The sequence below is a fragment of the Rhyacophila brunnea genome, unplaced genomic scaffold (genome assembly GCF_057557595.1).
Source record: "Rhyacophila brunnea isolate RB1 unplaced genomic scaffold, BYU_Rbru_1.0 scaffold_24, whole genome shotgun sequence".
Lineage (NCBI taxonomy): Eukaryota > Metazoa > Arthropoda > Insecta > Trichoptera > Rhyacophilidae > Rhyacophila > Rhyacophila brunnea.
This window is the reverse complement of record NW_028232904.1, coordinates 6,783,527-6,810,991: the sequence shown is the minus strand read 5'-3', so window position 1 is coordinate 6,810,991 and position 27,465 is coordinate 6,783,527. Positions and strand designations below refer to the sequence as shown.

Here is a 27,465-nt window from a genome sequence, read left to right as displayed (position 1 = left end):
TTTTTTAAATTTTAATTATTAAAAAACATAATGTTGGATCTGCGTACAAAATCAGCTTACATAGACCACGCGCGACGAATAATATTCCATGAACCCCTACTTCGCTACAAGATTTCGGTTTATCTCCGAGGGTAGCCTTAATAAAATTCCCCACTTTTGATGGGTTACATGGCGAAGTTGCCAGAGTTGTAAGATTGTTATTTTGATATACCGCGAAAGTTTCGCCGGATTATCCCTTAAGTTTTTCCTGCGAATACGTCGCGCACGTAATAGTGTTTATAGTGAAAGTAGGGTTGCCGGAATTGTATCATCCCGAAAGGGACACAATACAAGTTTCAGAATACTATGGTCTAACGTACAGGACGCGATTTACAATATAGACATAGCTTCGGTTGAGTAAAAATCTGAGTTCTGCCACTTATAGTAGTGCTTGCTTGTTAAAATTTACAACATTGACACACTTTACGCCAGCGATTTCCAAACTGTGAGGCGAGGAGTGTTGCAAAGGGAGGCGCGAAATGTTTAACACAAATGTAGCCACAGGTTTGCAGTTTGTAAATGTATAGTTTATAATGAGCCTGGAGCCCCGGCATAACAGACATCACAAATTTAAATAGTCTTAAAAATGTCGCCTGCGGAGCTCTTTTGTTTCAAGACTATTAAATATTTTAAATATGTAGTTGTGCATTACAATTTGATGTGATACCTATATGATGATTGCTATATATGTGCTTAAATGATAACTCCCGTGTATAATTTAGGAAACACTACTTTAGAGCACCACACTGCCCTTAACCCCAGCGATAGGTAGGTTTTGACCTGGGGGCCCGCTTTAGGATGTGGGGCCCATGATAGAATCCATTTGTCAATGAACGATGATGAATTTGGATTGACTACTATTGAAAAGGAAAAAAAATCATAGAATTATCGTGCGAAACTTCATTGAAACAAAAACCCTAGTTCAATTTAGGTAGAATCGAAGTGAAGAAATAATTAATAATACTTTGCCAAGAAAGCAATGCAAGTTGTAAGTAAAGTAGGTACTGATATACCATTCGTATCATATTTTTATGCTAAACGGGATTTTCTGCATTAGCTGCAATGAAATCCAAATATCGACCACGTATAGTAGAAAACGAGCATTTGTGCTAAGAAACAAGCACATCCATCGCATGAAAAACCAATTAATTTAAAAAATGAATATAATAAAAGTATCTACTAAGTAAAATCTTGTTTATTTTTATACCAAATATTTTTTTTTCTTTGTTGTATTTAAGTAGTATATTTTTGACTATGTCTATATTATTGAATGAAATAAAGGGGGGAGGCGCCAAGATTAATTTTTTTTAAAGGGAGGCGTAGTAACATAGAGTTTGGAAACCACTGCTCTACGCAATTTACAACATGGACACAGTTTCAGTTCAGTGTAAGATATCGTTGACTAATAAATTAATGATTTCTTTCACTTATGCATAATTCTTCAATACGCGAAATAATTGTTATAGTGATTGAATTAACCTTAAAATTGCGCAGATTGCGATTTCGAGATCGAGGGATCGAGATCATACAGCTAGTATGCAGCATTGGCTCCCAATTAATCCTGTCATATTAACTGTGTTGAACAGGTCATGTTTTATTCACCCGAATTGCGCACCATTTCACATTTAATTTTGCTATACGCATTTAATGTACTAACGTTTTATTGGACTACTCGTAATCTAATATTAGTGATGTAACATTTATCTAATGTAATCAAATGGCTGCATTAATACGGGACACTTGAGTGTCTCGATTGATATTTTACGGGATAATTGAATTTCGCGTCCAATAATATCGTTATTATACAATCAAGGGACGTCCGCTAACCCTAGTTGATTGTGAAGAGGAGGCCTCTTCGGGTTTCTCGGCGGAAAACTTTGCCTCGGGCACTAGTCGACTACTTGACTATGAATATATAGCTACAAACTGAAAAGAAATCCCCAAATTTCCTCAACGACACAGATATTTTTGTAAAGATTCATATGTAGGTAGGCACTGTTTACTTATAGGCTTAAGTTAAATAAAAAAGGGTATCTGTAAAGAAATTCTGTCGTCTGACGTCGTTGTTGGGTAAAATAGTATTGAATTTATGAATCTTTTTTTTGTTTTAAATATTTTTATATACTTACCTACATACCTATATTCGGTGTTTGATTAGACCAGGCATCTTCATCTTCAAGTACGCTATGATCTACTATTCAGTATCAAAACCGGTATTCATTGCATTCATCGTCGAACTACTCTTTTACTGTTTAAAGAATGTACTGCGCGATTGTAAAGTGAAACTACGCCCCAGTTTAAAGCGTTGAGACGCAACATCTTCTCGTTCTCTCACGTCTGCGGCTGGCAATTATTTCGTATTACAACTTACAACAAAAAATGTAGGCAGGTACACGCTTTTTACACATTTTTCAAAACCAAAATCCAACCCTCGATCGAAGCGATGAAGTCTTGATAATGGTATTACAACTGAATTAGATATGGATTAAAAATATCTTATTGAACTTTATTTTATTTTTATTTATTTGTATTTATTTTATTTATGTTAATATTTATTATCATTTCGTTTGTTCAATAATCTTGAGCATCTTGTTCGCGCGGCTAATTGCGATAAAGCGATTGATTTAGCTTTGTCTAATATCATTGCGTTTTTCTGTTTTTGTTGTCTCTTTGGTCATTCCGGGCGAATACTTGTGGTAATTAATACATCTCCGTGTCACTTACCTTAACCACACTACTTAAAGAGTAAGACATATATTATGCATATATAAATACCTCTAGCACGGTATTGAATGTGTTGCCCAGAACACGATAAAAGTGAGTTTTTTCAAGAACGTCGATTCTCTCGGCGACCCACCTCTCTTTTGCAAATCGCGCAATGTCCGTGTTCGATATATATTCAAATTGCTTCCTCGCTTCGTTTTTCCTTACCATCATGACTGCGGACGTCTTAGCGGCGATCTGCAAATCACCCCGTTCTATTACGTACGTATCTATCAGTGGCGAAGGCTCATACTAGCGAGCCTTCTTCTTATTGTGCCATCCCCTAGCGGAGGTCGGCCACCATCAAGGCAATCTTATCTTTGTCGTCTGCTACCCAGAACAGTTCAGTGGAGCTGCACTCGTACCAATCACGGAGGTTCTTAAGCCACGAAATGCGGCGCCGTCCTCTGCTACGCTTCCCATTGATCTTTCCTTGAATGACAAGTTGGGGAATGCTGTATTTTTGTCCTCTCATAATGTGGCCGAGGTACTGTAGTTTCCTGGTTTTGATACTACGTCGAACTTCTCGGTCCTCCCCATTCGATTGAGAACTTCAACATTTGTCACCCGGTCAATCCAAGGAATTTTGAGGATGCGTCTATAGAGCCACATCTCGAAAGCTTCAAGTCTCCGTGACATCTCGTGTAGCGAGCCTACCTGCTAATAAAAATATTTTTAAATTGCCTAAATATAACACAATCTAACAAAGGTTAAAACTGATTTTGTACATTTGACGCATACAACACATACAAACGATTTCACACGTATTGTAAAAAAACACATGCACGCAATGTCAAAACCTGAGGCTATGGGTATAAAAGCCTGACATGTTTATAATATACCTATATTTTTTTTGCGAAACGGCCCCTGAGACAAATTACTGAGACAGCAGAATTTTCAAGCCCGAGTTTGAATCGCGGTTGGGCATTACTTTTTTATATCTACATTAGTGCATGCTTCTTGTGAAATATCTATTATAAAAAGGTGAAATATATTTTTTTTGTTCAATGAAGATGAACAAAATTCCAATTCGAGTGCTGTAAATATGACTGTCCTAGGACTCTCTTTTAGTTACCTACCTACTGACACGAGCAGAAACGCCGACCTTCAGTTAGTGTTTGTGGCAGAGTATGGTTGAACGACATAACTATACAAATCTAGCCTTGTAGTCAATTCTACTTCTCAATAGCCTTGCGACAACCTCACGACCCGGTTCAGACAGGATATATAAGTCCCATGGTTCTAAACTATGGAAGAATCAAGAATGAAATGGTCAAAAAGACCATGAACAGGTAACCACTAGCGTAATCGTTTAGTATTAGGAAGTAAAATGTATGTTGTTAACCTTTTTTTTGTAAATGTAATAAAATTTTACGTAAAACATTTTCGCCTCCGAAAATCAAGAGTGCTCCAGTGTAATTGGAACGCTGTGACCACAGACCTCGAAATGTCACGTCGTGAAATATCAGCGCGATGTATTTTTTAATATAAATTTCCGGGAAATCTCCATTAAACTTAGGAAATAAGTTATGGGAGAGATTGTTTACGTAAAATTTAGCAAGTACATGCTTCAATAACTTTTATAGCAATAATGGAAGTGTATGAAAATTGGAAAAGAAAATTGAATATTTATAAATTTATATACTGTATAATTGTGAATAAAGAATTTTAATACTAATTTTATCAATACAAGATAGAAGCTAACTACCGTTATAAAAATACTGTAAACGCGTACCTATATTTATAGACGCGTAATTATAATTATAGATTTTGTTAATGCTATAACTTACTGACTATAACGAATATTGTAAAAGTAACAATTGGAAAAACTTAAGATTCTGGTATAGATGGGTTTCTACCCATAAATAATAATAAATCTTAATCGCATCTTGGGTAAATAAAAGAATTAAATACTGCAACTAAAAATACAAATTGACGTGTGACCTTGAACTTTAACTGAATTCTGTCCGACTAGAATTTACGGCCCAGCTGTGCTGGCTCGCGAGGTAAAAATAGATTCATGGTTACATCCATATTACTATATAAAAGTCACCATGCAAGATTAAATAAGTTAGTAACTGCTCGTGTATAACATCTTGTTAGGATTAAGCATTTATATATTTAAGTTGAAATGTTAAGTATAATATTATAGTATTTTCTCGTAATAATATTCGTCCGAAAAGTAAATATCGAATGAGAAAGTTTCTGCGGCTCCAAACAGTTTTATTAAAACTTAGTAAAATTCTATTGGCCTAAAAAGGCCAAGAGTGGTGGAAAGGACGAGTACATGGGTGTCAACCTTTCGTTTTGACATTTTAAATTTAAAGACTGCCATTCCCTTATTTAGTACCCGAATACTTATTCCGATACCTTGATGGAAAGCTAGAAACTTTCCCCTTCGTTTGAACACGAAAAATCATATAAAATCAACTATTTTGCTTACGTCATCCTAACTGCGCATTTAAGGGACATGTTCTAGAGGGTGCTTGAAACACCCCTATTGAGTCTTAATTTTGCGAAAATAAAGTAGAGTAAATTTAACCCGACTAAATTAGAAGATATCTCTATTAGAAAGTTGCCAGGAACGGGAGATATACGTAAATTTATCCCGTGAGAGAAAGATATACATCTGCTATCCCTTTCGGACTGTTTCCTGTTAAACCTCTATCCGAAGGGTATAAAAGGCGACCACTTTTCCCGTAAAATCATTAGTTTCTACACTCTTCACCAGCGATCTTCAGCAAGCAGCAGTCCTCACTGCAAAGTTGTGAGACATGGTTCTCAGTACATTCGCGATTCCTACGTACCAGTAAGTCCCCCTTCGGCGGGCAAAACGTAACGCGAATAACACGTATCTGTCGGTAGTGACGTCGGCCGCTAAAACGCAGCGCGAATAGCACGTATCTGCCGGTAGTGACGTACACGCGGAGTAATTTTATTTTTCATTACTCATCCTACGAGGTGACGTAATCGGGATAAATTACGCGATCGGATTTGTTTTATAAAAACAAATTAATAAACTCAGTCTGTAATAATAAATTTTACAAATCTTTTCGGGATTATAAAATAAATTTTTGAAACTTTATTAAGTAAACATAATCATAAAATAAATTTTAGTAAACAAATTCATAAACATAAAAACAAATTTTAGTAAATAAATTTGTAAACATTAAGCAAACCTTTTGTAAACAAGTCTGTAAACACAAATAAATATTTGTAAATACACTGTGAACATAAATAAACTTTATAAACAACAATAAAATAATTCTATTCTTTTATAAACCTAATACTGTGTGACCAAAGAATAATTTATATTTTCTTTCTTATGGGAAAATATTTCATGAATTAAAAATATCCAAAGAATATCTGCGTATACATTCTCTGAATTAGGTGTGACTTTTTGGGAACTTGTGAAAGATTTCACAGAGATCCTATAGTGAACAAATAAATAGTTTGCTGATACTTTAATGAGATTTAATTACGGGAACAATGACAGTTAACCTTATTGTGTGACCGTGAACTCTAGTACCTGAATAAATTCGGCACCACACCAGCTGAGAGTTTTATTCGGGAATTCAAAAGTTGTGATACTACAAAGGAGATCCACCTCTCCTAGTTCATCACTAGTCTCCTCAGTGACGGCCCGGTAGCATTATTGAGCTAGCCGTGAGCCGGGTCATGTCACTACCACAGTGTAGCTGCCTTCATCAGGCACCATAGGTCACTGGCAGGAAACTCAGAAATAATGGGAACTGAAACACCTATCGGATAAGTAGAAGCAGGTAACCGATCTCGAGTAAGGAAGCATCCGGGATAAAATGTCAATAATACGTCATCTACGTCGAATACTGACAACTGCTCTCGGTTTATGCATTGACGCTCATTTAATATTTGTGTATTACACACACTAGTGTACGTGCATAATCCGTGTTTCATTTTCGTAGGACACTCACACATTCAAAACCTAGCCAAAAATGTAGCGTATTGAATATAGCTTATCGGAATTATATTTATTGTCTGTTCTGTGGTCACTGGTATCTTGTGCCCCATTATATAGAGCGCAATGACATGTTGGTTGTAGAATAAGCATTAGTTTTTATTTTTTTATTTCGCTCCCCCTTCCTTGAATATGCATATTTAAATATTCACTGCCAAAAACGGAAGCGCCACCAAGCAACTTGCTGATATGAAAGGGATCTTAGAAGAAAACTGGCTTTCTGTCGAGTAAAAGCATACCTACTATTTCACTTACGTTCGAAGTTTTAATTACACACTGCATCCTGCGTTTTTTGATATGAAATATTTTTATACGACAGGTGCTAAGTAGTGTTTACCACGAGCGAAATTCAATTACCTTTTATTAACTCGCGCTAACTTTATTCTTTGACATTGTTCTTTATCGGCTTTATAACTCGTCATAAAACTGTTAACAAGCCGTATTTTACGATCGGTGAATGCGGCGCCCTCCCACGCTCTGGCGCTATTGTGATATTTTCCTATTACGGTGCAAACATGCGAAAAAGATAAGTAATTTTCTTTTCAAAACAACCTCGGGCGATTTCGTTCGGATGGTCGGCGCGATGCCCTTCTGTGTGTACAATGAGTTTTGCTCCGTAATGGCGCACATAATGGAGGTCACTGTCACGATTTGCCATATAATATCACTGTTCAGAGCTAAATGCATGTCTAAGGATTTAATATGAAAAAATACTCCAATTCTCCTCGGCTGTACACGTTTGGTGTGCACTTTGTCATCTTTCGCTATCATTCACCAGTTCTCAGGCCTTTATTACGTCCGCAGCGGTACTTCCGCCCTATAACTTCCTCGCTCTACGTGTACTGCGTCTGGGTATGCGGCACCCACCAGTCGTTGACACGTGTCAATGATGGGCCGTCGTAGTGGGCGCGAGCTCTTATTACCGCGAAGCTTCATTATTGCAAGTAGCTTTACTTATTTTCTGACGCTACAGTCCGATGTCAGTCTTGTTCTTCTTCAACGAGGTCTGTCCAAAGTTTTCTTCCAAGTTGTGGATGACCCAAGGTTTTGAAATCCGATTTTACAATATTCTTCCATCTTTTATAATCTCGAACAAGTCTTCCGATTTCCCGAATGTTATTTTTAATATTTGTTTGACGCCATGCAGACATAGTATTTTAGTTACGTTATGGCTATCTATGTGTAAGTATTGAAAGTCAAGAACATCCAAGTATGTAGTACGGCGTTATGACTATATTTTACCAATTTCCTTTTAATAGAGGAAGGAAACTGATTGCATTTTACACTACTCAGGTTATCGTACACAATATGGCATTAAACAGTACGATGAAAAATGTTAAATGGGTGTCGCATTCCGCATTGCGCCACAGAGCACGTCTGTGTCACTGTTGAAACACACCTTGGCAAATCGCACCCGGTATAACACAGACCAGCTGTACGGATGAGGCCCGACTTGTCATTCGCGTATGTAAATCAATTCTCATTATTCGATGCAAATGAAATGGGTCCCACCTACGCGCGGCCGCCGCAATTTGATGAAATGAAATCAGGACACATACAATACGTAGATCATTATTCTCGCACTTGTTGCAGACCGTTCGTCTAAGGATTGTGATCCCGTTACCCAATTTAATCAGTGTTTTCAAATCTCATAGAACTATTGAACTGGAATACCTAACGGGTGTGGAGAAATAGGCAACCGATCTCGATTGTGGAAGAATATAGGATAAACTAACTTACACACTTTTTACATTAATTAAGATTCCTGGGGTTTTTAAAGCCATTGACGTACGTACTACATACTCACGTATTGTTTGTTTCCATGATATCCTAAGGATTCCCCGCTAAATCTAAATCTCGTATCGAGATCTTATCAACGGCAAATGTATTTAGACCTTTTGACGCTTCCGCCTATATCTGTTGGCATCGATTTTCGTTTGTCCGATACAGATTTTATATTGTGTGTCCAGTACATTTTTTTCTTGTTTGTCAAAAATTTGTATTGGACGATTGAAGATTTTTAACTACCTTCCCGACTAGCTAGACATTTGAAACTTTTAGAATATATCTGAACACGACGACAATGCATTCTTTTAATACTTTTAGCGATTTTTAAGCAGAATTGAATTCATTTTCAGTTAATTCGGTTTTGTATGGAAAGTTATTATTGTCGGATGCTAAGGGGGTCCTAGCAACTAAATTATTAATATATACGTGCGTTACTATGGAAATCAATATGAAATGTCAAAATGACATTTCAATATTCTATAATATTTATTCAGCATTTCTATCAAGTAGGTACAATAAAAAGTTTTATTAATACATAGAATTGTCAAGTTTATATGATTCAACAGAAAATTTAAAAACGTGATAATATATAAAAAGTTATTTTTATCTTGTAATTTTACTTATCTGATATTATCATTTCTATTCTGTGTTGCAAATCGTCTAGCATAATAATTGCATACGGCGTAGAATAGCATATGTTTTGCTTCCCGCAATTCGCCCTTGTGGGAGACCAATCGATTTTTCTGCGGTAGATAAAGATATCGATCGGCCAAGGACAGCGTATTAATAAATTACTTGTCAGGTATTTATATTCAATCAATCACCTTGATTTGAACGGAACGGAGGATTAATTTTGTGGAATATTAGTAATTTATCCAGTCTATAACAAGATATATTATGTTAAGAGTCTGCAACGTTTTTCTTTTAGGTTTCTCTATCACGTTTTCTTGTCACGCAAAATTTCCGCTTATTTTCTGTATTCCAAGAGACACTAAATTCGGTACGCATTCATTGACAATACATTCTATCGATCTTTAGGGGTAAGTCGATGTACCAAACACTCGTGTCCCGTTGCAGTGTCCTGAAAATTCCATTAATACATTTCTCACGGACGCTTCCTAGATTGGCATGTAAAAATGGGTGTCGTCAATCTGCTTTTCGAGATAATAGAAAATTGTATTTGTGCGCGTCGTCGTTTTGCGCTTCTATGAGAAGGAGGGTACGGGATCTGGCGTGGGAGGGAGTAGGGAGTTTGACTGCTGAAGGTGGTCAGGGGACAGAGCTTCACCAGTATACTTAGGTACCTACTATAATTTATTTTACCCACAAATGTTTGTTTGAATATTCTCTTTATAATCGTTAAATGCTGCACCCTTGAACATGATTAAAATTATACTCCGTTCGTGACGAAATCACCAGTCTAATATATTAAATTTATTTGTATACATGAATATTAAATTTATATGTGCTTATATATATTTAGATTTATAAATACACTATTCTCTTCATACTGCTGCGCCATCTAATATCGCAGGATGACTTGCTGTTTTTTAAACTGGAAAACCACAAACCGTTTCATCTATTTATGCAAAATTCTCCATGTTTTTTGTTAGGTACTACCTATCTCAAATTATATTATTTTATTAGGAAATGATAAAATGCTACATTGTTTCTTGCAACGAGTGTCCAGTCTGTCGTGTCGAGATTTCACGATAAAAAGGCTTAAAAAGGCGATGCCAGTTTAGATAGTCTAATGGAAAAAGAGTTTTTCATTGTTTTTTATTCTTTTTATAATGAAGTAATCGCACTGCAATTTTAACGTATGCATATGAGCAGATAGCTATAACAATATTTCGATTATAATTATGTCAGTCTTAGATGGTAGGTACTAGCTTTAAATACGGTATAAATGTAGCTATCGTTTGTCAGAATTGTTTTTAGTAACCCAGGTATTGCCTTTCTGCATCTACGTGCATTATAATATATATACCTAGTTGATTAAATATATCATCATTCATCATCATCGTCATCAGCCAGAGTGGATCCACTGATGGATGGAGGCGTCCCATAGCTCTCGCCACTCTTCGGTCCCTAGTTATTTGCTGCCACGTACATCTACCAAACTTTATGAGATCGCCTATCCAGAGAGCGTCCAATGGATAAGGAAGCAGACAAGAGTGCGCGATGTGATAGAGGTCGCTAAGCAGATGAAATGGCATTGGGCTGGGCATGTCGCTGGGCGAGTAGACAACCGCTGGACAAATGTCGTCATACAGTGGTATCCGAGGCGCACTAAACGCCCATTAGTATGAACTACTGGTAGATCGACCGTCCTTGTATAAATACAAAACTGTTTGTCGCGGGTGGTCAAAAAGACATGCCGTTTTTACGATGTGTATTTTTGATCCAGTACAAGGTCCCAACAGACATATTCTGTCCCTTTTTAAATACGTCTTTTAGTAGCGCATTCTAGTAGCTCCACTTAGGAGGCAATATTATATATTTTTTCTTTGTTTAAGTACTAAGTACCAACCCATAATCAGTGTTAGTTATATTTACCATAGTTATGCATGAAAATACCCGAAAGGCAAAACCCGGATTCGTATAATATAACAGTAGTTACAAAACATAAGTCAACCATAAGTTATATTCCATGAAGTACGCACGGTCAATAGTTTTAATCTTCTGTGGATGTTCAATAAACAGTGTTCCATTCTTAAATACCGTGAATTAATTCTATTATTCATTGAACCGAGAAATATTTTAATTATAAAGGTAAACTCTTTTTGTATAGAGATTGGTCGAGTGTATTAGGGTGCGTTAAATCTGAAGGAATTATATATTTTATATGATGTTTTGCTTCGCAAGTTATAGATAGTGTAAGAATAAACAAATATAATTCAATCTGTATTTGTGTCATGTATGAAAACCGATTATTCGATTACTAACATTGCCCGCTAAAACAACACGCACAGAGCAAACGTAGCCACATATTATTATATTGTAACTTCAAATTGTACACTTCCTCATTCGAGAGGTGAACTCCGAATAATATAACAGGCCATACCGCCTAGGCACCCATTATTTTTTTGTCATTGCAATTATTCCATACTCTCGACTCATTCATATTTTTGACCTGCTGCTAAATTTCATGGAGTCGGCGAATACATATTAGAATTAGTCCTGAAAACGACACCAGCCAACAAGAAATCTCACGGTGGTTTCAGTAATATCATTATTGAAAGGGGTCTTAAGAGCCGTACGTGACGACCGACGATGGCATGATGCGAGGATGGTACAACTATGATCCCCCTGTCGTCCCACACATGAAAGTGGGGCGATCCAGTTGGGTAGAGAATGTCTGAAGGATGGAAGAAAGTCAACCTCACAAGGGACTCGGCTTCCATGACACATGCAGTGAAAAGGAGGGTTGGATCTGATCTGCGATGGTTTTACTGTGTAAACCGTTCATTTTAGCAAAAATGTGTAAGATACATTTTTAGCGTAGAATTTAACAATCTTTATTTCATCTCAGAATACATTTTTTTTGTATGATTAACACTAAATGAAACATTCCCCAATAAACGTTTCATGAGGACTTTTCGCTAAGACGGCGTGCCAGAGTGGCACCCGGCAAATTCGTCACCAGCGGAAAAAAACTAAGTCAGAATCAGTCAACAAACTTTTATCCCTAAGCAATACCGGATCACCCAACTGGCTACCATATTGCTGTGGCTGTGTTTCTGGGTAAGTTTTCCTAAAAAAATAATTAGAAAATATTCTACTTCTTGACTACCCCTGTCTTATAAATCGACATGATCAATAAATAAATCGTAGTATGGCCGTTATCTAACACTGCATTTTTTTAGATGAATAATTCCATATTAAATTTCGTCTGTCTGCCTTTCGCGCTTTTTTTCCTTAATATTATTCAAATTTATTTATAATATACCTACATACTTCTTTGACACTATTTTTCCTTGAACTTGTTTTTTATTTGTTATTCTTTTTTGCCAAATCCATGTCATTCAAGAAACATTTCAAGAGTACTGCATATCTTATTAATTTGTCATGCTTCTAGCAAACGTGAGGCAAAACGCGATATTATCTATTAACGTTTTTCAAATACATATTATTTGTGTTAGCCATCGATTATATACGTGGTTCCTGTAATAAATTATCGTATACTAATATTTTGTATTTTCTGAGGATCGAAAGGATCCAAGGGCATAAGAAACCAAGTTTAGTAAGACTTCAAAATAATAAACACTTTATATTTTATTAGATGCGCTTTTCATAGTGACTGTAAATTTTGGTGGAATGATTGGGGGGGGGGGGGTCACACAAGTTAGTCCATGCATTAACTTTATTTATGTCCAGCCGTCTGGCTGAAACTGATACCTGGTCCTCACGGCCTAGGCACTCGCACGGTACACTTTTGATGAATGATATGATAAATAAGGAGACAACCAATGCCGGTAACACGGCCAGAGGGTGTCTCCCCTGGTTTCAACGATTAACTGAGTTTGTACGGAGACTCGAAAAAAAATATGGTGTCCACGACGGTACTACTGTACACGCTCGTGGTCTGCACTTAATTTTTTGAATCAGTCTGTATGCGCTTTGAATTACTCGTTAAACGACGATTTAGCTGTAGCAAGCCTAGATGCGCTCGAACTAAATGTTATTCAATCAGGGTCGACTGATAACCGTGATAACCCGCAACAGAGTTGCGCCTGGACTTGCGACAATACTGAGGATTTGAGGTAGAAGAAAAATATAGGGATTGAGGCGACTATAATTGGCCCAACCATTAGTGTTTGAAGGTATACACGGATGATGTGTTTGATTCACACGACTTTGCGAGTATTGCATCGATTTTTTTAGAATTAACAAGATTCAATGGAAATAATTTGAGCCAAAGTACACGATGCTAAAAAATGCATTCAGTTTTAATAGTGTGTATTTGTTCTTCTTTAAATTAAATTTTGTATATTTACGCTCAATCTTGTAATGGAGGTATCCTTCAATGTAGTTAAGAATATTATTAGACACTTTAAAAACATTAATTAATCTTGATCACTGAGTGAAAGTCTTCAGATAATAACACTGCGATTTTCCTTTCGATGAATATTTATAATACACTATTGTGTATGACCGCATTTGCATTGAATTGACGAAAACATCCTCCCACGTATGACATTTTGTGCAGTTGGTGTCGTGCCCCCTTTCCAAATACTCATTTATTACCATTGCATCCGTATAATTGCAGACTGCATTGCATCCGCGTACTAATTTATTTTATTAATTCTTAACTGTGGCTTATTTGACGCAGTGACGAAAGTCGACGTTAATCATTGTTGTGATCTCTTTTAATTTGATGATATATGTTTAAATAATCATGTACATACTACTGGATGGATCTGCGATTGCTTGTTACATTTTATATAGCAGGCAAATATATCAAAAACGCTTACCACGGGTTGGATTTTGGTCGCTCGCAACATGCCCATTGGAATTAAAGTGGACATCGTATCAAAGAGAAGTATGTATATGGCCGAAATTGGTTCTTTTTTTCATGAATTTGACAAGAAATTAGGTGACTTAAAAAAATGAAGCATTTGTACAGTACATCAGTGAAATTGACTCATTTGAGCAAATTATCTATTGACAATGAGAAAGATTCTCTGAAAAAAATCATTTTTGGGTAGGAGTTGGAAATTCGTACTTAGACAAAAAAATTGCAATTTGAGAAACTGCACTCATATTTAGAATCAATTTATTTGTGTGAATCTGTATTTTGATATCTAAAAATGATGAATAGTAAGCCAAACTAAGTAACGTTCCAACAACTCCAAGATTCCCTGAAGTTGACCCTTAGCCAGTACTACAGAAATGTAGACCCATGTATCGCACTAACTGAAGCCTCCCCGTCAGTAATTATTGCGCCTCATTTTATTGCGATTTTTATTACGAACTTATCAGGTTTTCTGGAAGCAACTGTCGTTTGTTATCAATGTTATCATGTTTGTCATACGTTCAGCTAAATATACCACGTTTCTTTAAATTGAAGAATGACAATGGGAGTGTTTTGATATTGGATAGTAGATCACACTCTTCTTGAAGTTCGACATGCCCAGGATATATTATAATATATATGATTCTCCTGTATGTGGTTACGCTAACCACACGGAATGAAAACGTGTCAGACCACTCTATAAATCTTATAGACTGCATAAAAGTATGCTCGGTGGTTCGTCCGTAATTCCACAGGGCACAGAGCTTACGTGGAAACTATTCACTACCACGTCTTGAAGTTCGGTGTTTACTTATTTATATTTAAAGAAATTTCAATAAGCATAGCTTTGACCCCAACGTGAACCTGGTTCCCTTTCGTCAAAAGTCAATTAAAGTGGTATTACTAGAGTCAGCCTTCACCGCACAGTGTACGACTATAATAAACAGTCATACGATTTCTATCGATTGATAACCCGCGAAGATTTGCGAGCCGATTATACACGGCATAATATTCTTAAACTGCTGCTAGGCATGGCGGCCGTTGACTCGCTGACGCGGCTTCGGTGTACACTGGCGGGTGCAAGGGTTGTCAAACGTCCCGGGAGACACACGGGACTGTCGCATAGGTATCTCACTCCACATTTTATTGCTGATATAACCGGCTGTCTCGCAAGGACTAAAAACTTGTTGTTTTATTTTATTCTCGATTTAGTTTATTAGGGCTATACCTCAGCTGACGCGTAGTCTAAAAAGATCGTAACTATGCGACGCTCGAATTGTGCAAATGACGCGTGCCAAACGAAACATAATTTTTCATAAAAATTCAACATGTGTCCATTTAGTGTTATGTTTATTGTTATATTAGTAATAATAATAATAATATATTTATTGACATGTTTTCTTTTTCGAGTACATGATAACGTTTTTTAGTCATCTTTACACGATATTAGAATATATTCCTCCGAGGTCATCACAAAACAAATTGAGGTGCTCCCACCTCGACTGCCGCTCGCCGATTGGCGACGAGTGCGAAATTTCGTCCCACCTATTGTTGAAAATTATTTGCCGTTTCACGTATCCTATGCTCTTAAGTTTCTTTGTGGCAATCAGTTTCTAAATCTATGTCTGTGTTTGCCTTTTGATGACCGATATGACTATTTGCGTGTAGTTTCTGCAGTCCTGTTTCATTTTAGTAGGTACGTTTAATTTCCGGTTTTATGTTTATATTATTTTCCCCCAATTTACTTCGTTTTATTTTTTGTCTGTTATTCATTTAAAAACAAAGAACCATTGATGAATCTTAACACTATTTATAGACTAACATTTTTGTAGTAATTTAGTAGTAGGTAGGGAATCCAATCCCGGGATCCCGAGCTATTTTCGATACCTATGAATCCCGGGATTGATAAACATAATCCCGGGATTTCGGGATTGATTTTTTTATCAATTTTTATGGAAAATATAACAGAAAAAATACTTTTAATACAAAATAACTACATTAGAAATAAACTGAGTTTGAATGAAGTTTGATGTGTAGGTTGCCGATTCATTTTATTTTTTCACATAGATTATTAAAAATGAGAAAGATTGGTAAAAAAACAATGCTTCGCACTTTTAACAAAGTAATTCCACCATGATATCATACGTTTTACGGCAGTTTCATATTTGGCTGACTAATTAGATTTATGAAGCGGAAAGGCCATACGTACGCCATGATTATTTGCTTTACTATTTTAAATCTCGCTGATCTATTCATTATGTCTTTACTATCAGAAATAGCAATCTTATATTAAATTCACATTATTATTTATAATATAATATTATTTACTTCATTAAACTTGTGTATTTCCAAGATTTAACGTATACAATATTAGCAATAAATGTCTTAAATAGTATAAATTATACTAGATTTATTTTTGACCGATTTTATCAATGTTATTTGTAAATATAAAAATTTTATATTAACAATGGAAAAAAATCCCAATCCCGGGACCAGTCCCGGGATCCCGGGATTGTCAAATTGTAATCCCGAAATCCCGGGACCAGAATTTTGGCTCGGGATTGGATTCCCTAGTAGTAGGAAAGTTAGCGGCGTGCGGGTGAGGTGAGGTGCTGTTATACGGGCGCTCATCTACGTCCAACCGTTGTCGTTCCGCGGGCTTATTCATGTGTAATACTGACGTACGACGTGTCTGAAGGTATTGACTGTATATTCATAGAAATGGAACGATTGAGTACAGGGATCTAACCTGTGCCAATTAATTGTAACCGCATGGTCCAAGCTGTATTTCCCATACTGTTTGCGGCTCACCGCGGAGTTCGGCATGACGTGTCCCGGCTATGTTTCCCATGCCCAGGAACTCCATGTTTTGATTCTAGCGATGAACATTTAATCTGAAGCTCACCGGTGGGAATTGTGAGATGCTCTTCTATGAGTCGTTTCGGCCAGTCAAACTCACGTCGTTCCACATTAATCGCCCACCCAATGCAAAAGGAGCATAACTGCAAATTCATTGTTTCGAGAAAATTTCGCATTTGAAGTTTTGCATCTACTTAAAATAGAGGTTTAACATCAAATATCTCGAATATGAAGATATTTTTATTTTCTTTTCCTAATGACTTATATTTCAGGTATTTTTACAGCATAATTATTATGAATCCTACGGCCATTTTTGCGTTTAAAACAGAAAATCAAGATTTTTGCATTGGGTGGGCGATTTGTGCGCCGGAAATGCAATGGTTTTTACGTTTTCGCATTTCCGCTTAGTGTGGACGGGGTCTTATATAATATATCTAGTAGCTTTATGTTTTGTTAAATATTTTTTTTTGTTTTGTACCTTAAAAGAGTTGATCTGCGAACCCTGCCTGTATACAAGGCTCCGGCCGTTCCGATTCTGACCTTGGGGTGTGTTTTTTGCACGACCGCGAGTTTTTCGACCTGCGGCCGCGTCGATCCGCGCCGCTCCGCCGCCTCTGGCCACCCCCAACCCTCCCAGCGAATAATAATCTCCCAGGATTAGAGCCACTTTCATCCCTCGGTTTTTCGGACCAAGGAGTGATGTAATGGCTCATTAATTGCAGCGCCGCAGTCTTACCCAAGTTATCAATTATCTACTCTGGTTTCGTTCGCGCTTTCTTTTAATTTAGTCTATTGTTTTTACCTCATACTTGCATCCAAATCTTTTTGAAAAAAGTAAGGCAAATAATAGTCTATGCACGGCGGGCGCGATACCCGTGAGATGCAGGTTCGATTCACTTTTTTCCAAAAAGATTCATTCTATTGGTCATAATACATTTTCTCAGAAGTGTTTTCAAAATTATGTATACTATGTTCAATAGGTACTTAGAATACTTGTGAATTATTTGTTGATTAAAAAAATAGTTAATTAAATATTATTGGTTTGTTTATATAATATAAAGGTTATATCATAATACTTTTATAAGCGGTGTAATAACATCACCATGTTCTTCGAGGTTGTATAAAATGATTTTTGTTTTTACGATAAGTGAATGTTGGGTATTTGCTCAACATATTAGGCCCAAACACACGTTGAAAAACAACACGTGCATTTGTTATAACCGGGACCCATGGGTTTATGGGTCGACACGTTAACGCTCGGCCATCGTGGGGATAAATATTATGTCAGTAAACAGTCTTGAATATTTTCATTATCAGAATCATTTCAACGTGTACATTTGTATAAAAGCGTGATCTTTGACATGGTGAATTGTTTAAAAAATTACATTTGAGTGTTTAGACTCTGTGATTTTTTGGCTACCATATTGTTATTTCATGGGTGGTCAATAATTAGAAAATATCAAGTTTTACTTGAAATTAATATTCAGCACCATAAAATACAATACCTATGTCCAAACTGAAACCAATAAATTCAGATGGTAATTATAGGAAATTGAATTTTTCCTTGTTATTTTCAAATTTTGTAGGGAGTTCTGGATAAATTTTGAAGTAGCGTAATATTTCATCATAACAAAGTGTATGATTTTATTATACGAAGTGCAAAATTCGTTTGAATTTTTGAGCTATGTGCGACCAGAGTATTGGGGACGGATTGATTTAGTTAGGTAATTCGTATATCACTTTATGTAGTCAGGCAGTTAATTATCACAAGAAATTTACTGTCAAAAGTGCTATCTTTAAACAGCCTCACTCTTGGCTGTGTTAACTTTTAGAGCACCATAGACATTTTTAGCCGATAGCCGTCTTGTGTATAGAATAGACCCACAGGAACTAACATTTTACCAACTTCTCCGCCGTTTTATAAAAAAAACTGTCTCGTGTTTTTAATTAATGTAGTTAGGTATATGATATTTTCGCAAAATAATTTTGTATACGAAATATGTCTATTGTCAAAACGTTCTTGCAATAAGTAGGTATTAAGTATTTGTCAATTAACTGTCGTTATTTCCAACTAGTTTTCGAGATGTTTTATTTCGTCATAGTACCTACTGCCTATCAATAATTGTTAGCAATGTCGGAATCGTAGGTAAATTAGTGTGTTTCACTACATCACGCTGTGATTCATTTTTAGATAATATATTTTCTCTGCTTGCCCGACTTGATTGAAAATAAAATGCTAATGCATCGCGTTCTAACGCATACGTAATCGAGATCATTCTTCATGTGCTCTACGTCCATGTGAACTTGACTAGAATGAGAATATTACAATATTAATAGCGAACGCTGCTCTGCAAAATGTCTATTGTACACGGTACAAAAAAAATCCACTGCAACCATGAATTACGTTCGTGGGAACTCAGGTATGCTCTAATAAGCGTGATTTGCGCCTTCGGCCGCGTCCATGTGGACGTCTAGTTAGTGGATACGCGTAGGTATGTAATTAGTCGTAAATTATTCGGCGTTAGTAAGGTCATCTATAGTCAGGCCATGGCACGAAATTGCATCTCAAATGACATAGCATGTCGACTATCATGTGCTCATGCCAGCAAGATTTTCAAATGGTAATAGCACCTATCTCGATAAGAAACTTGCTCGTGCCGTGGCCCGACTGTAGAGGGCCAGGGTGTTAGGCGTAATTGAATTATTCGACGGCGCCGTAGGCTTATTGCGCTGGAAAATTCACGAACATTTGCAACCGGATACGGTTGGATCAGAAGGCGAAAAGCCGGTCTGATTTGATTGTCTGGTTTTGACTAACTTGTAACCTCCTGGAACATCTACTCATCACTTTAATGATATCAATGCCCAATTCTTGGTGCAAATAAAACATAATATTATATGATAGGTATTTATCCCATATAATCTATTCATTTTCAGGACCGATTTCGTCCGCTTGTTAGGGCATTCCCATTTTAGAATTCATCCATCCCAATTTGATTGTTTCTAAATGATTTGTAAAATTGTAAGTACCTACTTATCTAATGTATTTTCTATTCAAATTCAATACGGTGAACATATGAACATATGATACTTATTATTCAACATTTTCTAACGATTATCAAAAATATCCAATGTTATTATTTTGATTTGTGTCACCAAAAACCGGTTGGCCGGATGACACTGACTTGCGTCAAAGAAAGCGAATTTTCATTAAGTAGGTACTATTACATGTCACAGATTGTGTTTGAAATATTTCCCGACGCTCGTCTTCACTTTCTCAATACACAGTTTACAATAAATGGGCATTATGTACTAGATAGTGACCGCAATATTTGATATTTTCTGTTATTTTAAGATTCTGAGGTTTTTTAGATTTATTAATGTACCTACACAGCCAAACACATCGAACTATCATTAATTTCAGGACGCCGCACCTACTGAATTGCGAGTTACGGTAGTATTACTAGTTATTGATTATAGGTTTCGAATGCAATGCAGTAAATGAAGATTTTCGAATGCACGTTTCGTTCAAAATAATTAACGTAATATAACTTATTTCAGTATGAAAAAGTCAACATTTTCTACAAACAATTTACCATATTGAATTCAAAGTAAGAGCACTACGATCGAAATTCACAGTTTCGTATCACGGTCTAGCTCTAGTGGACCTTGTTATTATTTCGAATATTAGACAAAACATTAAACAAAAATCGCGTACGTTTCATACGTAGGTATATTATAAAGCGACTTCAAAACATGCTAACTGCAATCGTGGCTATGAACAGAATTTTATAGTGCTATCCGAAACGAAAAAGTTTGAATACCACTGATGCCCATACATATGTGTTGAAGAGTAGTCGATTATAAAAATGTAAAGCTAGCGATGGGATAATAACAATTATCGTGTGTAATGGTTATGTTATATCGTTATATGTAGCAAAAGAGGCATCTCGCAAAAACTTAGGAATCGCGGTACACTTATTTTTCGCTCTGGGTGTCCCCGCTCTTCAACCGCGACGGTCGATTAGCGGCTGCCATTCAATTCGTGTGAATAGACCGGAGTCAATATTAACACTGTCTACTTGGATACACCACAACACAACATAACATAACAACAAACCATGCTGCGATACATCGGTTTTTATTCATGCTCCAGTATCCAGCATCATATCCATGCTTTGTTACAATGTCTGTAGGTATTTGTAATTTTCTATCTTACATACAATGCATAGTGGGATACGTCGCAGTTCAGATGGTTTTTTTTTTAATAAAACATCTGACCTAAACTCTATATAGATTGGCATACTCCTTCCTACAGCCAAATTATGCCTTTTCTTTTCCACTATTATGAATTATTTTGATGTACTATCCGACAACGAGATCTCGTCGATAACAAGGAGTCACTGTAGTCGCATTTAGAAGACTTCTCATTGACGTACCTGTCATGGTCGAAACGCGTGTTTAATAATGTATCGGCTCTCTTTTTGGATGGGACTCCTTTTATTCTCTGCAATAAACTAAAATTTTGCTAATAATACTTCTAACATCACTCCTGACCGTTTTAGACATATTTTTTTATAATAAAAAGCTTCAAAGTACCTAAATTGATAAGATCCACACACCACGGAAGCGTAAAATGAAATAATAAATTTGGGTGCGATTAACTGCACAGTAGTGACTTCTTAGTTCACATTTTTAACACGTGGACAAGAAGTTCTTGTTAGACAATAGTTTGATCGTGTAAATTCAGTTATTAAATCAATTCATATAAAAAAGCCTCATCATCACTGCAACCACTTCTACCATCGAACTCAATCTTTTGCTGGACGAAAGTCTCCCCATGCTGTCTTTACTATTATCGGTCCTCCACTGGGACCTTGGTCGCTCGTCGGGTCTTGGTTCTATACGATGATGTGATTCGTTCTCCAACGCAATAAGGTATTGGTGCATTCAATGTGTTGTTTATGTAGAAATAGATCAATCCTTTTCACAATTTCGATCTCTGCGCATATAGGCTGATCCAAAGGGATGGCCACAGGCGTCCATGAATTTCACATTAATTTATTACTAAATAAATAGTCGCCGTAAGTGTCTTCAATATGTTAGTATATTCATTCACGTTATTCAAGGAACTGATTGTGTTATTTGAATAAATCTACGACATCCTACGCCAAAAATGTAGCCTGCGGCTCAATTTTCTTCGGATTACATCATAACGATACAAAACGAATAAATATAGAATAGATACATACTGCCGCAATGACTTATATATTTTTAAATATGACCGAAGTGACTATTTTTTGCTATTAAAACCATAATGGCATAGTAGATACTTCAACATTATCTTTTTATTTATGTTTTTTTGTGGAATTATATTTTCAATTGCCAACCAACCCTCTTGACCATTTTATTGATCGTTATGACCAACACACACTTCTCCATATTATCACGTTGTGTATTTTTGTTTTTTGGACCTACTTTGATTGCTATCAAAAGATATATAATATATTATATAGAAATGCTTCTATATCTTTTCTTCCGTTAAATTTTTTTTGAAGTGACTTGCTTTTTATGAGATCCATTAATGATTCAATCTCAGTACTTGATGACAAAGTTATACCAATTGATGAAAATCCAATTATGTCATTATTGCTTATTAATTTTCCAATAAGAACGTCCCCATTTGACCCGCCAGCGAAAATTCTAATCAATACCCACTCTGACCGATAGCCCCGTGGCTAACGTGTTCGGCCGACTCGCCATCCGGCTCGACTTTATTATTATTTGATGCGAATTGTATCAAAACTGGTTCCGCGGCTTTGTGTTTCGATAGGAATAGATTGCATATCAGCTCGCTTCAATTTTGGCGCTCGTCAAAGTTCTTCGCATGCTCGCGAGATTTAATAACATCTGATGTTTTCAACGGTGGGTGTGCGTCGATATAAAATTAATACGGTTTTCTTGGTCTTGGCCGGCTTTACTCTGGTAATTATTTCAAACATTATACAGTTTTTTGGTGGCTTATTAACTGAATAAGCAAATGATTGATCTTTGATGGGGGACGGCACAAGAAGAAGAAAAAGTAAATTCAATTGAACAGGTTATTATATATATGTAACAAGTAGGAAAGTAAATTAATTGTTTAAAATGAATACGGTTTCCAAGAAAGTATTATTCTTGAATAGTTGCAGGGTGAGGGGGAGAGATCATTCTGTCTCATTATGAGTTTTATACTTAAACGTATATAAGTCCTTTATTTTTGTAGTTGTTTTTGACTTAAAAAGCAATGTGTAAAATTTATATTATCATTTCGAAAAACCACATTGGTAAGAATCAAAGTTATCAGAGTGTTATAATTATTGTAATATTCGTCGTGAACTCTACGTCGAATTCAACTAAATTATTGTGTACATTTTTTTATATTTAATAATGGTTTAAAAAAATGGGTTCATAACCCAAAATAGGTGTCAATATTAATATCGTTTAATTACCGACAACCGTGGTTTTAAATCATTATAATGTTAGTTCACGTAAACGCCAATTCTATGATTAAACAACTTTTTACGTATTTTATTCTTCAACCCAATTTTTTCCGCTCTTATACAAAACTGTATCTAAAAAAACTAGGTTGCGGTGTAAACCAACACTTAAGTATTCTTCATATCCTTTGCGTCATTACCGAGGTTGTCAAAAATCTCCTTCTATCTGACGCGATGCTGCGCCAATATTGATGATTCAGTCGATATCTTTTCACGACATCAGTGATCTCCTCTTTAGGCTGTTGGGATCTCGTCTTCATCACCAACATCCAGGAAATGGTGATCAAAGAAGAGTAATAAACATAGACAAGTCCATCATCATCATATAAACATAAACTTTTCAGTAGTGACAAAAAATTTAAGATCATTCCACAGCGTCAAATATTCATAAATGAATAAATGAATGTCGGACAACAATAACAAAATTTGCGGTTTTTGAATGAACCAGAAGTTAACCACTAGAATATATTTTTCGTTATCAGTGGTTGATAACGCCTGCGCCGTGATCTTGTTACTTCGCCACAATGTTATTTGGCGAATTTTTGTTTCTCGTTCCATTGTTTGCGTTCCGCCTCGTTCCCATGTTTGCCGTTCGTTCATCTTGCATGGTAGCAGAGTTTGCGATGAACTCTCCGACAGTCTTTGATATACTAGTTTACCTTTGTGCGCTTACGTCCGCTGCGTCTATGATTTGATGGGATGGATCGATTTTTGGACTGTAACTCCGGGCACTGGCGATCATACAAACTTTCTCACGAATGCATTCTACGCCAGTGTTGAAGAGTGGAGATAGACTACGGAGATCCGACATAAACAATGCACACTTTGTCAGTCTTACTTATTTGTTTTCATTGTACTAAGAATGCAATTAAACATTGCATATGCCAAACCATAACAGATATCAAAATACTCTTCTATCATTAATTATGTATGATTTGATCGCATAATTTTAGGTAGCTATGTATGTACCTATTTTATAGATCCTAGATAAATATATTTTATCTTTTTATCCTATTCTGGTTAGGCAGGGATTCATTGAATTTTCAAAGCTAAGTAACATGATCTGCAATGTGTATTCTTAGTTCAAAAAATACAATTATTCATGAGAAGGTTTAACGCGCACTAATTATGTCAGATCTCCACAGCCTACCTCCACCCTTCGTCTGTTTGTAGTAAAAATAGTTTTTATTTCGGTCTTTCTCTTTAAATATATTTCTAAGTTTTGCATCATACATCCTAAGTGGCAATAGTATGTTCCTTGAGAATGGATAACCATTGTTGAACAAATGCTCTCATACAGCTACTGTAACCGTCTTATTGTGACGGCACATACATGATTAGAATGAGGTTTGTTAGTACTCAAATGGCGCCAAATTGTTTTAATCGACGGTTTAATTGTTAATTATTATGAAAATACGTGGTAGGTAGCGAATAGCGGAGGACTGGCAAGTGTGAATGGCTCCGCGGGGTTGCTTTTATTTAGCAGTCGGTCTTTTGAACTGCGAAATGAGTAAAACACAGATTCTTTATATGGTTTTTTTGTTGATTACCCTCGTTCTTACGCCATCTCTGAAGACTTACCGCTGACGATCAACTTGCAATCCATCTTCTAGTCCTAATTCAGTCTCTGACGTCTTTAATATTGGGCCAATTAAAACAGAATTATAAATCCAATCTGCCAATGTCCGCATATTATATCGGTTAAAACGAGACAGTTCTTAAGTCTGTCCGACGTTTAGTTGTGTTAATTATTCTGTGTTTAGTAAATTTCTAATGTTACGACCAATGACATATTAAATGGACGACTCACTTCATACCCGGCGCGCACGAGAAACTGTGCATGAAAGTCATTCACAGATGTATAGGTAGATGTCACATGACCATTGACGTATCCGTTTCCATTATGCGATACAAGCTTCGAGAATTTATAGTAATATAACCTTTATTGTAATGGCGTATTAGTGTCATGACTCTTGCGTTAGAAACAGATTCTCGGTTACTTACGACTTCTCGGAGATTAGACGCAAGTGAGCTCAGCGAATCACATGCGACTGACTGTCCAATGGTTCCTGTCATTCAATTGCATTGAATAAACATTCATCAATATCTTAAAATGGCATTTTATAAATAATAAATAATACTAACACATGCAAAGTGATATCCTACCTTTCTTGGAGTGTTTAGTAGTTTTTTTTACAATTTTTAACTAGCCACATTGGCATTTTGTAACACAATAATAACGGTGGAGTCGAAACCTGACAGTCAGAAATTTTGTATGGGCAGACCCAGCGGTGTCGCCAGACCGCTTGCAAGCAGAATGTTCATTTGAGCGTAGGATACCGATATTAAAATATGAATTTCGCCATCCGGCAGACCCGACACAAAGTGAGTGTCATTTTATTTTCTAGATGCTTCGTCCATATTAATGTCATTGGTTACGACAGTAACATGTGAATCATGTTTTGAGTAGTTTTCAAGATAATGTAAAACACACCAGTTGTTGTATCTGTTTCCAAATATCACAGGGCCAAAGGTGATGTTACACAGCGTATGACGTGTAGGTGTAGATCACCCAATGGTCGTTATATTTTATTACACCGACTAATAAATCCTACCGCGGTGATTGTAGCGCCGAATGCGGATGCACTCGGAATTTTATTACTAGGCACTGTCATTGTCGGTCGTCGCCGTGTCTTGTTCACTGAACTCCGGCCGAATGGCGATCGTGATCTTGAATCGTTAGTCTACTGCAGTGAAGCTAAACGATTGTTTATAATGGCATTCTTAATAATTAGTGGAGCAATACGTACAGAAGAAGAAGAATGGCGATTGTAATAGGTGAATTAATTATTGATCATTTACTGTTCCTTCAAATTACACGTAGGTACTCATCATGAGACAAGCTAATATGGGTCCACTATCTGGAGTTCTCATGTGGTTTCCTATAAGCTTGTGGCTGCGCTTTGTGGACTGTAATTTTGGGATGATTGTGGATGTGGATGATGGGGAGGGTGTTTCAAACGGGAGTCGGATGATTCTGGTTATCACTTGCATGGTATACAAATATAAATATTAATTTGTAAATAGAAAGTTTGTATGTGACATACAATGTGGTAGTTCGTAATGAGACTCGAATTGAATTACTGCTCGGAAAACGGTCACACTGTATCAAGTTGACACGGTCGCGTTCTGCGAATAACTATGAATCACGGTCGACTGATGACCCGTGATTGCGTTGAGCGCTTGGACTTGGACTTGCAACAATAATTTGGATTATAGGCAGGAGGGAAATATTAGGATGGGGGCGACCATAATCAGCCCAACTAGTTTGTTTTACAGCGTGTCCAAAAGAAATATCTTCTGGACATCTTTATTTCAATGTATGTAACTATTTTCCTTTTGATCATTTCTCAAACGATTATTTTCCGACCAGCTTTTTTCAAGGCATGCTCGCCTTTCATTCTCTTGTATCTCCTAGGTTCTGCTCTTAAAACATAATATTGTCCTGCTCTCACGTGTTTCTAATCGTATAAAAATGTATTTATATGCACCCGTCAATTACATGCGTGGCGCAGCCATGACCTCCTTTTGGATGAAAGCTATTTCCTCGTGTCAGGCGTATCAGGCACTAATAGCGAATGCTGTGCGGCTGGTCAATGCACTCCCCGGAGACGTAGGCCGTTTTAGTAATGTGCTTTCTATTTTGTTTTTAAAATTATACTTTATTGTTTAATTTGTTTTTTCTTCAATCATTTTTGTTTAAAAAAATAATGTAGGTAGGTAGGTAGGTACTCAGTAAGTTTTTTAAAATAATTAAATAAATACTTGTTAGATGCGTATTGACTTTTTAATTTTTTTAACGGATGACTGTACTTCAAATAATGTGTACCTATTTTATATCCGACAAGGAAATATAAAAATGCAAATGTATTCTGTTGTAGGAGGTATGAAGCGTATAAATT

General features: G+C 36.3%; 1 protein-coding gene across 10 annotated transcripts in view; it reads left to right on the top strand.

The window, feature by feature from the left end:
- LOC147068969 (uncharacterized) overlaps positions 1-27,465 on the top strand; it is a 619,588-nt gene that overhangs the window by 228,756 nt on the left and 363,367 nt on the right. The gene's annotated exons all lie outside the window — the stretch shown is intronic.